At 39.5% G+C, this 6,000-nt stretch overlaps 1 long non-coding RNA gene across 1 annotated transcript; it reads left to right on the top strand.

The window, feature by feature from the left end:
* Positions 1-446: 446 nt before the first annotated feature.
* LOC311305502 lies at positions 447-1,669 on the top strand. Its single transcript, XR_014630017.1, has 3 exons — positions 447-587; positions 671-762; positions 851-1,669. It is a non-coding gene; the product is annotated as an uncharacterized lncRNA (long non-coding RNA).
* Positions 1,670-6,000: the final 4,331 nt, after the last annotated feature.

The following is a 6,000-nucleotide window of genomic DNA, read 5'->3' as shown; positions in this document are numbered from 1 at the left end:
CGCCCTATCGACCGCTACTGCCTATTGGCACGGACGAGCCGTGGGGCCGCCATCTTAAACCGGTCAACCGCTCCGCTCAGTGTAATCTGTTTGGCAGGTGTCAGCACATTTAATTAATCATATCTCACTGAATACCGAACCGATTTTCACGCGGGTTTTTTTGCTGCAAAGGTCATACATTTAGCTATGATACAGGACACATTGCATATTTTATTCACAAAATACAACCAATAGTACGGTAATGTTAAATGTTAAATCTAACTTGTGAAAAGTAATCCCCGAGCGATGGTCCGCCGATTTGAGCAGGAATATGCTGCACAGTGCTCTGGCGTCTACTGCTGCTATGCAACGCAAAAGGAGTATGACCGGTTTAAGATGGCGGCCGCATTTCTTGCGCCCAGCGGCCAATAGGGCGTCTAGCTATATATGATGTCTATGGATACAGGTATGTTTCATTAGCATGTAGCAAGTTTTGTTGTTTGCTGTGTGCATGACAGTAATGATTCATGGCCATTCTAGCCTGTCTTTTCTCCTCCCTGGTTCCCTCGGCTTGTGTTAAGTGGATGCTAAGACTACTAACCTCTCAGGTATGTGCGGACTGTTTTATGAAAGCAGAGTGTTTAGCTTGGTGGGGTTTGGGGATTAGTTGATGTTTTCGCGTTGTGTGCAGTGTTCCCTGTATCTCAGCTGAACGGCAGTTATATGAATATGGTATATCTGTGCCTGTAAAGGGATAATAGAGCTCATCTCCACTGTTTTTCGGTAAGTGTTATGCATATAGTTAAATGCTGAAAATTTTAGCAAGTAATGTATGCATTTGGTAATTGTTTTCTGTGTGGATTTGTCTCAGGATTCTCTCTCCCGCTCGTGAGCGATTTGTTTCTGCTATAGTTGCCGTCCCGGTTGCTTCTCCGTTTCCATACCGCGAGAGCGCCGTATCATCCAATTAATCAGGAGGATTGTCGCTGTCTGGTTTCTTTAAATTATAGTTTAGTGTATTTTGGAGTCGACGTTCCCTATTTTGTGAAAATAAGGAGAAAGTAACCCTGCGGTTGCTCCTTTTAAGCTGGTCTGAATTACTTGTTGTTTTGAAAAACCTGTTTTTGTTTTCTCTTTTTCTGTACCAATATCTGTATATTGTTTGTGACTTGATATGACTTTATTTTTGCCCTGTTTTTGTGATCAGTGATATAATCAATTTGTGCTTTATGGTTACTGTTTTGAAGTTGTTTGTTTTTTTTCTTTCTTTCAGTCGCCGGGTTCCCACGGGTGACGGGTCTCTTGTGGTGGTGGTGGTGGTGGTGCTCCTCCTACGGGCGGTGCCACACTTTTGAAGTGTTGTGGTTGCGTAAGCTGAGTGCACGGTGGTGTGTGTGTGTGTGTGTGTGTGTGTGTGTGTAAGTGTGCTTTTGATTTACTAGCTTTGTGATCCCTTCTCCGTGTGGTGAATCCCGGCCCTGTAAGGTTGTATTTCTTTTCAGTTGTGTAATTAATAGTGATGTGAATTGTTGTATGTCATTTGTTGTTTTTGTTTGTCTTTAAGTCGATGTCAGCCATGCATTAACGAGTCATCAGACACATCCTGGTGCAATGGAGATTATTTTAATGTGAATCTCACACTCTTTTTAAATAGGATTTTGTATTAATAAAGTTTTGTATTTCTTTGATACCCACGTTTCCGTTCCCTTCCTTAAGAGAGTCGAACCTGTGTGACCTAGGGTGACCACCTGCTAATAAGCCCAAGGGGGGACAATGGGTATGTTTCTGAGGGACAATGTGGGACACTGCCTGGCACGGCGGTGCCCCACTGGCAGACTCACTGATAGTGGTTTACCTATTTCTAGCACATACCACCTTGCATAGTATTAATAATGCCCTATTCTCCTAAACATGTAATTTTTGATGTATGCTCATGAATAGGCCAACCAATGTGTGGTTTTTTTTCTAAATAAAGACTCATAATATTTTGAACATTCAATGAATTGACAGATGTACTTCCACTTAAGATTTACTATTTAATTTTATTTATTTTTCATTACAATTTATTTACTTTAAATAAATTAATAAATTATAATATAAATGTATAGGATTAACAGGAATTGTAGTTGCTCAACACCACAGGAACAATTAAAAAAAGTATTTAAAAAAAATACGATTGACCTCGTATTCCCCTCCCTCCATGTCCGATTGAGAAGGACGTTTTGCAAAGGTCACAAAAAGCCCTCTCGGTATCCCCCTCAACACCTTTCAGCCACAAATGTTCATTTCCCCATTCTTGTTTCTTGTACTCACACCTTCTCTTTTTAATTGATGATGGCGTTGCCTCTCAGACAGTCTCTTTCTCGAATTTTTCGAATTGGAAAGCGCGCATCTAAAAGTTCCTTCCTTCCCAGTGTGTCTGGTATGCGCGTGCGTGCGCTGTCATGACAACAACGAAAAAGTTGACGACAACCTAGTCAGCAGTTCAACTGAGGGGTTTGTGTGGCAACAATAGCGCGCTGAACTGTCAAGTAATGTTCGTTTGTCTGCTTGGGGCTCGAGTATATAGAGCGACCAACTTTTTTTTGAGCAAGCATAGATTATGCGTGACACGGTCTCAATTTGCGCGACGCGTGAATTGGGCTTCAAACGCTGTGCGCGCACGCGCTACGCGGGACGGGTGGTCACCCTAGTGTGACCTAAAATCGTAGGTATCATATTTCCCGGGGTGAAATTCCCATGGGTGGCGTAGTCGAAGTCCCTTGTGTCTGAAACCTGGTATTGCTCCGTCACATTTACTTAAATGTTATAAAAGTGCTTTAACAAATTGCCTCATAATTTTTACAGATAAATTGCTTTAATACCAATTATTAGGGTGGCCTACTTTAGTACAGTAGAATATTCTGCAGTCAGGAAAGCCAAATCAAGTTCTTATACCTGTCCTGACCTGAGCACAAGCTCTCATTCTAATCCTGAAAGTCTTAAATACTTTATATAATGGCCCGGTTTCACAGACAGGGCTTAGACTAAGCCAGGATTAGACCATAGATCAATTAGGACATTTAAGTAATTTTTATAAACATGCTTAGAAAAAAACATTACCGATGTGCATCTTAAAACTAAAAAGGCACTGATATATTTTTAAGATCAGTCAGTGCAAGTTTATTTCAGTGGAAACAGCTCAGACTTACATTTTAGTCTAGGACTAGTCTTAAGCCCTGTCTGTGAAACCAGGGGATAAAGTCTTAAATACCATATTTAAATAATTTAAGTATTTAAATTCATTTAAATTGTTAATATCACCTGTGTACTTAATTACTGTTTGTCTGATGAGTGCCCAATCTCTGAACAAAAAGGTTTCAATTAGCGCCACCTGCTTATGATAGCTGTACTAAGCACAACAAAAGCTCACGTTGTTTTCCAAAGACAGATATTGATTACAGTGGTCTGTATCTTATACCTGCATTGATTGCTAACCTCCACTGTAACTGATTTCCCCATACAAATGCTAATGCTTTGATGTTAAAGCTAGAATGTCCACTAATGTGTTTATGTACAAAAAGGCATGAGTGGAGAAAAACAAGGCAATTTTATTTTTTATCAAAATTTTCATAAAACTGCAATTTAAATATATTATTTCTATAGGTTATACAAAAAAAGGACAAAATAAATAGTCTGAATAAGCTGAATTAGCTGATAGCATGTTAAATGGTGGTAGTCTAGTCCAGCCTTTCTCAAACTTTTTTCAGTCAGGGCACCTTTCAAAAGTGCATGAAATCTCAAGGCACCCCAGTGTAAAATATAATTTAAAAACACTGCATAACCCAAATGTAAATGCAAATTTTATATATATATATATATATTTATCTAAAATGAATTTACAATTTTATTAATCCGGTCATATGTTTAAAGGAGAACTCCGGTCAATTTTAACATTGAGCTCATTTTTTTGTACATTTGGAGTGCTGTCAATACAGAGAACAACGACAAAAATCGGTGTTGCCTACACCGAGTTATTCTATTTTTAAAATTTGCACCCTATTGACTTCAATGGGGCAAGTAGTAAGCCTGCTTTTTAGCCTCTTAACATCCTTTAAGTGTCATTACAAGTGCACAGAAAATGTGAGTGATTCCTTCCGAGTGAACACGAGTGGATCTGACTGCAGTAGATGTTAGAGATATTAATAAAAATGAAGTTAATTCAGCCAGCGCTCATACCTTTGTTTACATCCTGTTTTCGGTGGAAGGCCATAGTAATCGATTGTCGAGTTCACGCGCGTGATCATAGGTACTAAACCTATGCGCGTGAACTCGACAATCGATTACTATGGCCTTCCACCGAAAACAGGATGTAAACAAAGGTATGAGCGCTGGCTGAATTAACTTCATTTTTATTAATATCTCTAACATCTACTGCAGTCAGATCCACTCGTGTTCACTCGGAAGGAATCACTCACATTTTCTGTGCACTTGTAATGACACTTAAAGGATGTTAAGAGGCTAAAAAGCAGGCTTACTACTTGCCCCATTGAAGTCAATAGGGTGCAAATTTTAAAAATAGAATAACTCGGTGTAGGCAACACCGATTTTTGTCGTTGTTCTCTGTATTGACAACACTCCAAATGTACAAAAAAATGAGCTCAATGTTAAAATTGACCGGAGTTCTCCTTTAACCCTTTCACACGTAAATTTAAAATATTCTGGCTGACCCCCCAGCGTGAGTTTTTCAAGGTGACCGTTATTTAGAATGTGTCACTTTATGGTTTCCATGGTGACGCGTCATTGCTTGTCAGTGACACACCGCAGCAACAACAGAGCTGAATGAATGATTATCTGCTTTTATGTCATTTTTCCTTTTTTATTCAAAATATTCACAAATTTGTTAGATATGGCATGAAATATCTGATATTACGATTGTCAAATATATGCAAGTGGAAGTGTTTTGTTTTTTGAACACCATTATAACGATCGCGTTAGTTGAGCTGTATGCGCGATGGGCGCCGCCATGTTAGTTTGTGCCGCAGATGCAGTTCAGAGAATCGGATCTGTTGGATTTACAACAAGTGAATTCATCCACTTCTCCCGAAATACATAAAAGTAAGTGGCAGGTGACCTGGGAGAAGAATAGAGTAAACTTTAAAGTTACTTACACAATGTGTATCTGATATGAATAAAACTAATTATAATGGAAAGGATTATTATTGCCTCTTCCTTTGACATCGGTGTGTATTTTACAAACTCTAAATGTATTGTTTTTTTTAGTACTTATGTCTGAAACCTAAAACAAACATTATGTGGATGAAAACACTGAAAAGTTGTGATATATGACAGCTGAGCGGCGCCTGTCTCTGGCTCAGCTCCAGCCAACGAGCGAAAGCACATTTGAATTTAGCAGTTGATCACGTCATGCACTGACCGTTCTAATCACACCGGTGCTCCAGGGACCAGCCTAGACTGATCACACCGGTGTGAGCGTACGTACGAAAGGGTTAAAAAGAAGAAGAATGTATTTATGTAAATTCAAATATATTTATATATGAAATGTCAGAATTTTTTTTTTTTTTTTTGCCTACATAATTTTTTGGCGGCACCCCTGACACAGTCAGGGGGCACCCCAGTGTGACGCGCACCCACTTTGAGAAAGGCTGGTCTAGTCTATGAACAGTACACCCCCCTAAGCTCACAGAAATGGTTAGACCCAAGTCTTCAGCAGCCAATGATACTGACGCGTTCAAACTGATTTTTAACGCGTATTTCACGCGCTAATTTGTCACGCGTAAACAACACGTATTTAACGCGTATTTGACGCGTGAAATGCACGTTAAATACGCGTCAAATACGCGTTAAAATTCACGCGTTTTTGGCCCTAAAGGCTTTCCATACCCGTCAGCCCGTTTGAACGTCTGCCCGTTTGAACGCAATATGTAACGTGCCTTGGCTAATTTCAAAATAGCGCACATACTTTTATGCAGCTACTTGTATGATGGACTTGTCTTATTTGAGACACTGTTTAAACAGTGT

The sequence above is a fragment of the Rutilus rutilus genome, assembly GCF_951802725.1.
Source record: "Rutilus rutilus genome assembly, chromosome: 15".
NCBI lineage: Eukaryota > Metazoa > Chordata > Actinopteri > Cypriniformes > Leuciscidae > Rutilus > Rutilus rutilus.
This window is presented reverse-complemented; position numbering and strand designations above follow the sequence as displayed.